The sequence below is a fragment of the Leptidea sinapis genome, chromosome 37 (assembly GCF_905404315.1).
Source record: "Leptidea sinapis chromosome 37, ilLepSina1.1, whole genome shotgun sequence".
NCBI lineage: Eukaryota > Metazoa > Arthropoda > Insecta > Lepidoptera > Pieridae > Leptidea > Leptidea sinapis.
Window position 1 is genome coordinate 6,440,541 of NC_066301.1, and position 11,638 is coordinate 6,452,178.

The 11,638-nt window shown below is 34.7% G+C and overlaps 1 non-coding gene across 1 annotated transcript; it reads left to right on the forward strand.

Annotated features, from left to right (window-relative positions):
• The first annotated feature begins 7,276 nt into the window (after positions 1–7,276).
• Positions 7,277–7,350, forward strand: Trnaa-ggc (transfer RNA alanine (anticodon GGC)). Its single transcript has one exon. It is a non-coding gene; the product is annotated as a tRNA-Ala (tRNA).
• The last annotated feature ends 4,288 nt before the right edge of the window (positions 7,351–11,638 follow it).

Sequence of the window (11,638 nt, forward strand, 5' to 3'; positions counted from 1 at the left end):
ATCAATCAGACCTCGGATTATTTTGCATACCATGACTAATTGATCATTCGCTCTCCTGGTCTTAAGCGAGTTGTTACTAGGGCAGCCCAGGAGGAATGCTGTAGGATACATGAATGGGTAATATCCAGAGTTGTGTTTGTACACAAACCTGAGAAAAGTTTTTTGGACCTTTTCAAGTAGCCTGTCATAGGTGGAATAATGGGGGTTCCAAACACATGAGCTTGCTTCTAATTTACTGCGAACTAGCGCACTATATAGAAGGTGAAACACACATTCTGTTTTAAAATTGCGTGCATTTCTCAAGACAAATCCCAACCGCTGGAAAGATTCCTTTGCAACGGTTGTCATATGATCTTTAATGGTGAGCGGTTGGTCAAATGTGACACCCAGATCTTTCATTATTAAAGTTCTGGCAAGTGTAGTGTTCCCAATTGTGTAGTCAAATAAAATCCGGTATCTCAGACGTCCAAAACTCATTATGTAACATTTGGATATGTTAAATTTCATGTCGTTTGCTGTACTCCATTCATGTATCGCACGAACATCCTCCTGGATCACCATGCAGTCTGTTCAGTGTATTACTTAAGGTCGTCTGCGTAAAGGAGACACTGTGCATGCCCAAGAACTGTCGGTAAGTCGTTCACCATAAGAAGAAACAGCAAAGGACCGAGTATCATACCCTAACTTACTCCCGAGCACGTGTGGTAAGGTGCGGATTCATAAATACCCAACCTAGTGAACTGCTGCCTGTCGCGCATGCTTCTTCAGTAAAATGTCATTATTGACACAGTCGAAAACTTTTTTGAAATCAAAATAAAGTACATCCACCTGAAGGCCGCGGTCCAACCGTGCAGTGATATAATTAGTGATTATCAAAAGATTTGTGTTAACCGATCGTTTTGCTCTGAATCCGTGCTGGACATTTGAAAGATATTTTTATACTTGTGAGTTAATTAACCTATGCAATACATTTTCGAAAACTTTTGCTGGAGACGAAAGTATAGCTATTGGCCGGTATTGTTAACTGCAGACTTGCCAAATGATTTAGGAATTGGAGTGACTCTTGATATCTTCCATTGTGGAGGATAAATGCCTGTTCTTGGAGCTAAATTCAATGTGTAACATAGTGGCCCAGATAGAAATTTTTTAGTCTGTTTAAAATCACTGATGGGATGTTATCTGGTCCTATAGAACTAGTAGACTTAAGTTTGTTGATACCATAAAAGATATCCGAAGGAGTGAATTTTATGATGTTGACTTAATTACTGTTGCAGCTAATATCTTCACCTGCCTTGATGCCGCATAACTTACGTTGATTAAAATCATTCTATGTTCCTCTATGGACGGCCTCAATAAAAATACCTGTAATTCAAATGCGATTTATTTCTAACAAGAGCTTGCTAAACGTGAATCAAATTTTTATCTCGACGGGGGAGAAATAATTAGATTTTATATCTGAAGCAATTCCACGATGAAACTCGGTTACACTGATCGGCGCAATCATCATTTTGTTGCTGCTCTGATTTGATTTATTTTGGCTCTACTTTACAAAATACTTCCCTTATCTTAGATGACTTTTGCTGTCAATGAAACAAAATAAAAGCTCAATATTCATTCCAGTCTTTACCAGTCATTGCCGCGGACTAATAAAATATCTGGGAGACCTGTGTTCTTTTAAATTTATAAGCTACCTAAAACCTACGTAGTCTTCGTACGTATTAACCTATGTATGTAGTTTTAACGTTAAAAGTTATACCTATAATTTTTTACCGTTATTTTTGTACCATTGGTTTTTTTGCAAATTGATGTCAGCAGATGTTGATACTGCAAAGGCACCTTTTCCTGCCGTAAAACAAATTCTAATTGAAATATTTTCATTCAGAATAGGATTTGAAATCACTCATTCATCGTAAATTCTGGTATTGCAGAAACCTAAGAAGAAAACAGAGAGGACTATACAAGATAAAGGAGATGGTTGGACGAACTAAGGACGATAGCAGGCATTGACATGGTGTAGGATAGTAAAGAGTGGAAGAAGTTGGAAGAGGTATTTAAGATAATATAATAAGATAGATAGTTAGTTATGGAGAGTATGTAAATTCTACTATATGCATAAAAACTTATATTATCATTTTTATTGAACGTCAAAAACAAGCAAGTTCGAAAAAGTATGCCACAAACCTATAAATATAGTTTGAAGGGCACCGTAGCTACAGAAATTAGTTGGCTGATAAGACTTCGAATATTGTCTCAAGTGACGAACGTAGCCGCCAGCTCAGTGTTGGGTTCACTCTATGGTCCTGAGCGTCGCAGCATTGTAAAGGGCCGGGCTTACCATCAGAATAAGATTTTAGATAATACGACAAATACGATGATCAAGTCAAAGTTTCCCTGCGAGATCGTATCAGAAATGAGGAGATCCTTCCGTTCTCCTACGAGAACCAAAGTCGCCGACATAGCCCTGATGGATTGCAAAACTGATATGGCAGTGGGCAAGGTACATAGCTTGTCAGACAGATGGTCTTTTGAGCAGTAAATTCCTAGAATAGCGTACCGGAATACGAAGGCCCCTCACCACTCCCCACGGGAGTATCTTGCCTGTTTGCCCCCTCTTATATAAAAAATTGCGTGCGTACAAAATATACATATCAGAAGTGAAACCTGCATTGTGGATGAACCTCTAAGCTTATGAAGTCCTGGTACATGTTGCTAGGATGACACATGCTTTCAACCGCTATGAAAGACATTACTATCACCGCTACCACATTTATGTTCTCTTGGTGTTTATGTAGTAATATTTCGTGCGCATGACGACACAGTGTAATAAGGTATACTCACGTCATACATAAGACAATCTCTTCTTCAACTTTGATCGCCTGATACCAAAACACTGTATAATGCTTCCTTTCTCAATTTTTCCCACGTTAAATCTTATAAATTTACGTGCCTCGCTTTTTCGTTTCACCGACTTTCAAATAATCCCACTTGACTTTCAAATAACCCCATTTGACATTAACTATTCAGGTATTCTATTCTGGGCGGGTTATGATACTGAAATACATAAAAAAATCCTTAATGAATAATTCAATTATTCTGAACCAGATTTATGTTAGGAATATTTATACGAAACGTCAGAATGTATTAAGTATCGTGTATTAGTTACTCATTGATATGTGTGAACAATATTCTAATGTAAATAACTTTTCTGTTTTGTTGTTGACACGGTTTGTCATTGAAATATACATACCTATGTAACAAAAGAACAGTACCAAGGTACAGCTTGCTCCTGCAAGAGGCGAGATGAACTTTTTTGGTCTAACCGTGTAAAAGGAAAATCATTTTCTGTGACATTTTTACGCCCACAGAAAGTAAAAACTATTTAAGAAAAGAAATTAAATGTATTAGGTATATAGTAAAAGTAGTATATATGATACCACAGATTGGGAATGGAGCGACCGGCCTCAAGCTTATTTTTTAAGAAACAAAAAAGGGTCCAGTGAGTGTCGTGCACTCGTTCTTCTCAGGTCTGAGTCATACTTTTACGAATGGGTGGTAGTTTTTGACTTTGAATAAGTGATATCATTGTAATTATTATGATTATGCCGCGACCACGATTCATGCAACTGTATCGAAATATCGGTACTAAATAAATAAAATATATATCTTGATACCCGTCATAATAATTACAATGTTAAAGTTTCGCGATGTTAAAAGTTTAAAAAGTGATATCATATCCTATTTTGAATAAAATATTTGAATTCGAATTTTAATTTTAAATGTTCAGTGTTAAGTAAACAGCCGAATACATTGCTTACAGTTTTAACTATCCACGAGGCTGTTTGATGTATAGTTAATTAAAAACTGATTAACTAGAAGGTTTTGGTAACAAGCTGTTTACCACATCTGTTCCATCGCAATGAAACTCTCTCTGTACATTTACAATGTTTGAGTCGCATCTGTTTTGTTTGTGTTTGAAATAGCTGTAATAATATAAATTTTACAATGCAGTCATTCAATATAAATACAGTTTAATATTTGTTTTTTTTTCTTGTAATATTTGCTGCACATTTCAATTTGATATAGTACAATATTGTCTGGCTTTATCGTAGAGGCTAGTCTTACCAAAGTGTGCTAAAATTAAGTTCACCTGTAGTTCTTTTACTGCTAGACAGAACAAACTGTTGAACTGTTGAACTGTTGTTTGACCTAATAAATCCCCACATGGTTCTATAAAAGAATAAATGGTTAACGAAAAAATAAAAATGAATGATGTCACACCTCAATAAAGTTATCACTTGAAATATATATATATATATATATATATATCACTTTGGTAGTGATAACGTGTGATAGAGAATGTAAATATTACGTTATAATATGCGGGACTACCTCAGTAAAAATTTAAATTTATTTAGTATGAAAGGTGCAGTCATATGAGATAAATTTGAAATAGTAGTTGTTACAGTATGGCGATCGGCTACGAATCTGGCTAAGTTTGAAAGCGAACAGTAATTGCCTATAACGTCGTGGATTTCGGCTATCTCCGTTATCTACAAGACTATAGCTGTCATCTGTCCATCTATCAATGACTGCACGTTTCATACAATCGAGTGAATCGATTTTTTCTTAAGAGAGTTTGACTAGGCTAAGCTTGTTATACACTATTAGGCTCTGAGGCTTGATGTCATAAGAGTTGATAGAAACACAGTAAATTGCGGTACAGTTTAATTACATTACGAACATTTTAGAAAAGGAATCCAATCTCTGTCAATTAAGATGCATTTTCATTTTGTTAAGATCATTAGCATAAATTACTTGGTGAGGAAATGGTGAAGTTTTGTATTAAACTATATTATATTTTCAGGAAATCAAGTATTAATAAATGAAAACCAACTTTATCACTAAGCCCACTGAGTTATGTTACCGCTATTCTTCTGACCTTCATTAATTTCTATTTCCGATAGCATTCGAAACCCAAAATCCTGTTTGGCATCGTCTTTTCACTATAACACATAAGATGTTATTTGCTCATTAATTTCACTAGCTACTTCACAGCATATAAACGCGCTGCCATGGTACCCTAGTACCTAGCCACCATTTCCTGTGCAAAATTCATACACTTAATATAATATAGACTATAACAATTACTTTATAACATTATTAATCCGTTATAAGAGTAGTACGACCCCCCCCCCTTTAAAAAAAAAACAAGGTATGAGACGAGCAGGACGTTCAGCTGATGGTAATTGATACGCCCTGACCATTACAATGCAGTGCCGCTCAGGATTCTTGACCCCAAAAACTCCGAGCGGCACCACAACTGCGCTCGTCACCTTGAGACATAAGATGGTAAGTCTCATTTGCACAGTAATTTCACTTGCTACGGCGCCCTTCAGACCGAAACAATGCTTATACATCACTCCTTCACGGCAAATGTGTCTCCCACTGGTAAGGTAACTCCTTGACACTTCTTTCAGTTTATAGCTAAACGCGTAATATTTAACACGCTTTTGACGTCTTGAAGTCATGCTATGTGGGAATACAATTATGAGATTTCTATGACGCAGCACATGTATCACACTTGATTCTGTCGTTTATTTTGCCTTTGCGGTTATGATTGTCAGTCGTATACTGTGTGTAGTCCCCTTTGTAGACGAAAATTTGTTCAGTCTTGAATGTAATACTGTAATATATAAATTAACACATGAAATCTTGTTTGCTATCAGCTAAACATTAATATAATCCGGTAGTTCACCACAATACTTAGCTAAAACAATTATTTCTCTGTTCATATATTTTGTTCTAATATTTACTATTTGATTTCCCGGCAATGTGTTGCCTCCGGATATTTTACAGTTGTGTCTGTTTCGCTAGACAAAGGCTTTACAAATTCATGCTTTGTAGAGTATGTGCAGCCGACTGCCGGAACACGTCTCATTGTATGTATTTGTAGAGCTGCAATTGTGATGTTAACGTTAGTGATCTGTTTGCTTTCACTGCTATTTATGATTATATTTTTTAATGCTGTTTGTATTATTTGCAAATCAAAACTTGCTCAATCACTTTGGATGCACCGCAATTATTTCTTTTCTTGTTATTCGGTTGTGACAAATTTAATAGCGCCGACGGTTTTCCTGAAGATAGAGAAATACTATAGACAACAGACGCATTGTAATCTAAGGGCCGTTCCCAATATTCAGTCTATCTCTTACTTGAGATAAAACTATCGTTGACTTTTCTGTCCCATTAACCTTATCGACGATAACTCACCTAATCCATACACGCTGTGTGTCAAAGGGACGACGTATAGCTTACCAGCGATAGAAGTTTATATGGAAATTGCAATTCACGCGTCCCAATATAAGGCGATTAGAATGACTTATCGTGTATATTGGGACAGCTTCAGATTATTGGCAGCTAATTAATGAAAGTAGAAGGTAGTAATTTATCTCTATCTGTAGATAGTATATTGGGAACGGCTGTAAGAGGTTAACATAATGACAGTTGTCTCTTGCGCCGCATAATAATATAACCAAATTGTCTCCGAGCAATATAGTACTCACGCAAATCGTCACATACGCATAAATATAAGCTTCATATAATAGAGACTTCTTCAGAAGACTTCATCAACGATCTAATCGTTAAGTTCTCGGTGTAACGCAATGCAAAACTCTTTTCCTACACACGCCGAGAGGAAGTAGCACGCACCTTAGCACCTGGACTTACTAGAGAACTAGCGGGGGCCCCCAACTGCAGACCATCGCGCCTGGGAATCTCACGTACGTCGGCTTATTATTTAGAAATAAGTGATTTCGCAATTTTAGTAATATAAATATTTTCCTATACACACGACCATACACTCTTAATAAAAATTCAGTTTCAAACACGTTTCATCCTTAAGGTATTTTTATTAACAGATTTTCGATCCAATCAATAAAAATATTTTAATTTTCAATCAAAGACGAGAGTATAAATATTTATGTTGATTTATTTCCTTATTTATAAAGAGAGATGTTTTAAGTTGGATTGCCCAATTTAGATGAGAATTTTAAGTGTTTCAAAGATTCTCATCAAAATTATAGTTAAAACTATAGTAAAAATTATTTTTCTTAAATTAAAGTTACTATATATTTTATATAATAGCTACTAAAAGGCTCGCATAATGCTTTTAAACAATATGTTATGTTTTTAAAGTGATAACTCTCACTTCTAGGATTGATACAAGCCACAACCTGAGAGTAGAACAAAGCAAACAAGATTTTATAACGATTGTCTCGAACGGTTGGCTCAGTTGGTTAAAGCACCGGCGTGGCACGCCGTAGGTCGTGGGTTTGAGTCCCGCATCGTTCATAAAATTCTGTTTTTTAAATTTTATTTGTGTATAATGCTTGTATTTTCATTTTATTTTATACTGTGTGTGAATTGATGCATCGACTGTACTCAATAACTCTTGTGTTTTTATATATTAATTTACATTTTTTTATTACTTACTTTTGTAATTAAATTTTTTGTTTGATGTTTGAGTATTTTTGCATAACTTTGCATATATTGTAATTGAAATGATTTTTAAATTGAAAACAAAAATTTGTAATACTTAATCTGTTTTGAAAAGAGCAACCTTAGCGTTTATGTGCTCGTTGTTCTCAAAGGAAATCTGTATTTTGATTGAGCTGTATGAAATAATGACGTATTTCATGTGTAATTTTACTTATCAAATAAAATATTTTTGATTTGATTTATAAGCCTGGCCCTGACAGACATACTTTATCTTTTACTTCCGACAGTTAACGGCCCCTTAATAATCAGTCGCCATCGTATATTTATGATCCGAGATTGACATTTCAATTCAGTTCCTGCATCTACCATTTCAGTAACAAATATAAGAAAAAACATTCTTTTGTTTGTTACCACAGAACTTTCGACTGGGTGTACCGATTTTGATGATTCTTTTGATGCCAATAATAACAATAATTGTAACTAAATTATATTTTCGTAATAATTTGATTGACTTTTAGGTAGGCTTATATTTTTCACTTAATTTCTCTCAGGAGAACTCTAAATATAAGTTGATTATTAATTTGTAGAAGAATACGCAAATATTTATTTACTTTTTTGCGCATCTTATAATGTTTTGAAATAGTTTTGTTTGAAGTAGGTTGTTTTTTGTAAATTTCTTTTTGGTATAACTTAAAAATAAGCATTGTCTATATAATAAGGAATTTGTAAGAGTGCTACATTAAAATGCTGCACCATAAAACCTTGATACAAGTTAAATATAAATTAATGTTAAAAATATAAATTAATTTAAAATAACTTCCAAGATTGTCCCTTGTCTATTCAGACTTGCGTGATATTGTTCGCAATAATTTTTCGCACATTGCCTTTAATCGCACAACTCAGAGTTGGCGTTTTACTGGAATCTACTTACGTACGGAAAGTTGAACATACAACTAGAGATATAATAGACTTCTCTAGTCAAGTTATAGCAATAAAGTGGCAGGTTATAACAGGCTCAGTGTCGAGTACGTGTCCACATATACGAAGAACGTGACCAGAATTAAGAAGGAGTTGGGTGAACTTTGTTAATTGTTCTTCATTGGACAGCTTCGAAAATAATACGATTCATAGCTACAAGTTATGGATCCAAAGAAATGGGAGCGCAATGCTAGCTATTCATAGCCTAAAATTAGATTAAGTTTAGTTGGAAGATCACTCGCAAGGAACGCGAGCGGTCGTGGGTTCGAGTCCTGCATCGTTCATAAAATTTTGTTTGTGTAATTAATCCTAGAAGTGAGGGATATCACTTTAAAAATATAACACATTGTTTAGATTTTCAGGAGCGACATCTCATGTCAATTTCCTAATATACAAATATTGAAGTTGAGCAGGTTATCAACTGTAAAGTAGATCCTGTAGATGAAGCCACAAACTAAGAGTTGAACAAAGCATACAAGATTTTATGACGATACGTCACTCGTACGGTTAGGTCAGTTGGAAGAGCACTCGAACGGAACGCGAGAGGTGGTGGGTTCGAGTCCCGCATCGTTCATAAAATTTTGTTTGTGTATTAATCCCAGACGTGAGGGTTATCACTTGAAAAACATAGCACATTGTAGAGTATACTTTAATAAGATTATACTAGTTCATAAATAAGATTGGCTGATTTTACAGACAATGGTAGAATTTTTTCTCTTATGTATAATAATTTTTACTGTGTAAATTTAATTTTTTTTAATAAACAGTCGTATTATACACATAAGTGGGTAAGTGAATGCTGGCGTGCCCCAAGGCTGTGTGCAGTCTCCCACGCTGTTTCTTCTGCAAATCAGTGATATGTTGGACACCTCCAACATTCATTGCTATGCAGACGACAGCACTGGTGATGCCGTATACATGGGCCATGCAGGTCTCTCTCGGGAAATCGTCGACCAGTGCTGGGAGAAACTTGTGTCTTCAATCGAGTCCTCTCTCGCGGAGTGGGTAAAATTGAACCTTGTCCAATTTAACCCCCAGAAGACTCAAGTTTCCTGTGATTCCTCAAGTGTTGCAAGAGATTGTGGGAGGCGGTGATCACTTAACAACAGGTGACCTGTACGCTCGTTTGTCCTCCTATTCCATTAAAAAAAAAGAAGGATAAATTGAAGGGCACATCATCATCTATACTTTAAGTTTGTAAGTAATCACCAGTTCAACTTCATCTCCTTTTTAGAGCTGCAGGAAAGTTTAGTTCAAAGTTTGGTTGTACATGGTAGGAAGTTTCTTGAAATCACACCATCATACATACAAAAAGTGAGGATAATAATTAAGTTGTTTGGGGTGTGATACGGAGGTGAAACTCAGCGATAAGGTAATAGAACAGAACTAAGTGATCAAGCCGATACTTTGTATTTGTATACTTGATTTTTTGTTAAAAAACCAAAACTGTAACAAAATCTCACGAGATCCTCCGATTATTTATTGGAACGGAACTCAACAACTCTTGTGCTTTTATTTTTTAATATGTTTTTTGCCTTACTTTTGTACGGCATTTAGTATTTGATGTTTGAGTATTTTTGTTGCATAACTTTGCATATAATGTAATTGAAATGATTTGTAACTTGAAAACATTGAACTTGTAATATGTTTTGAAAACAGCAAGATTATCTAGAGTTTCTTGCTCGTTCTTCTCTGAGGAAATCTGCCTTACGAATGAGCTGTATGAAATAATGACGTATTTCAAGTGTAATATTACGAATAAAATAAAATATTTTTGATTTAATTTATAAGCCTGGCCCTGACAGACATACTTTACAAGTCTTTTACTTCCGACAGTTAACGGTCCTATAATAATCAATCGCCGCCCTATATTAAATATTGAAATTTCAATTCAGTTCCTACGTCTACAATTTCAATAACCGATTTATACAGAGTTCTACCTTTTCAACCGACCTCAAAAAAAGAGTAGGTTCTCAATTCGACTGTATCTTGTTTTTTTTGTTACCTCAGAATTTTCGACTTGGCGAACCGATTTTGCATTTATATGCTTGATTTGTTGTTAAAAAACCAAAACTGCAATAAAATCTCAGGGTTTGCCACGATTATTCATTGGAACTGAACTAACAGATTTCGGTTTTTTATAGTAACATATTGGTTATAATTCAAATAAATGAAATACACAGCTTAGTAACCTTTTCGTTGAAGTCGACTTTATAAGATATTTTTATCACTGCAGAACCTGTATAGGGTACTAGAATTAACAGTTAAATGATTACCTACAGGATGATTAAAAATAATTTAAAACATTTTTTTTACATTTGCCAGTTAAATATGAATACTCTTGGACAGTAAATGCCATATACTAATTTATTTCCTTAAATAAATACCTTAAGCTCAAGAATGCTGTGTTACTACTTCCAACACACCAAATTTAACTGAATTGTATAAATCTTAACGGTAATTAGCAAAAAGTTGTTTCCAGCACTTTTTCATTTGTTTTCCTTGAAGAACTTCGACTGTAAGGCTTCGATTTGAGTGCCACACACTCAAACATCGAGTACTGTACCCTGCTTTTTTCTTGGTCGTAACTGTTTTATATATTTAATTCCCAACTATCATCTATTTTTTTTCTAAAATGACATATATTTTATTCGTAATAGCGCGGGCGACCAGAGCGTGGTGCATCTATGATGCACCGCGCTATTCAAAATGCGCTACTCTTAGTATATTATAGGTCTATATGCTCGTACCTCAGGGTTTGTGTTTTTTCTTTTTTGCTTAGAATAAGCAAAAAAGAATAAGCTAAGAATTTATACGTCTAGACACGTATAAACTAGAAGTATAAATTATATAAGCTGTTGCTGTTAGGCAAGGCATGAAAACAGGCCAAACTTATGACTTTAGTGTGCATGACAAGCTACTTTTTACACTCACAATATGTATGTCAGTTTGCTTAAGTGTGCGTGCGTTGCTGAAAATAGTTTGCAGCTATTTTTTGGCATTTTTATAGCTGCCACAGTCTATCTATACTTTTAAATTATCTAGACCTTTTTTGTAATAAAATTAAAAAAAAATTAACTTTTTATATAGCTGGAAACTACATTTTACTAATTCGTTTCTTTTAAATGTAACCTTTATATACTGAAAATTAACTTAATGCAAA